The sequence below is a fragment of the Rousettus aegyptiacus genome, unplaced genomic scaffold, assembly GCF_014176215.1.
Source record: "Rousettus aegyptiacus isolate mRouAeg1 unplaced genomic scaffold, mRouAeg1.p scaffold_m13_p_13, whole genome shotgun sequence".
Classification (NCBI taxonomy): Eukaryota; Metazoa; Chordata; class Mammalia; order Chiroptera; family Pteropodidae; genus Rousettus; species Rousettus aegyptiacus.
In genome coordinates this window covers 2,099,416-2,099,658 of record NW_023416288.1, presented here as the reverse complement: position 1 = coordinate 2,099,658, position 243 = coordinate 2,099,416, and positions in this window count along the sequence as shown.

Sequence of the window (243 nt, the reverse complement as noted above, 5' to 3'; positions counted from 1 at the left end):
GACCCGGGAGGCCGCGGGGCGGGGCGGCGGCGGTTGAGCGGCTCGCCGAGGCTTTGGGGCGGAGACGGAAAGGGGCAGCCCGGGAAGCGAGAAACGAGCTGGGGAAGGGAAGGGGAGGAGCCTCCCTCGGCCGCACCTGGCCGAACCGGCTGATCCGCTGGCGAAACAAATAGATGTTGGACGCCATGATGTGTGCGCCGCTCCCCCTTCCCCAAAGTCCAGCCCCCGACGCTCCGTCTTCTG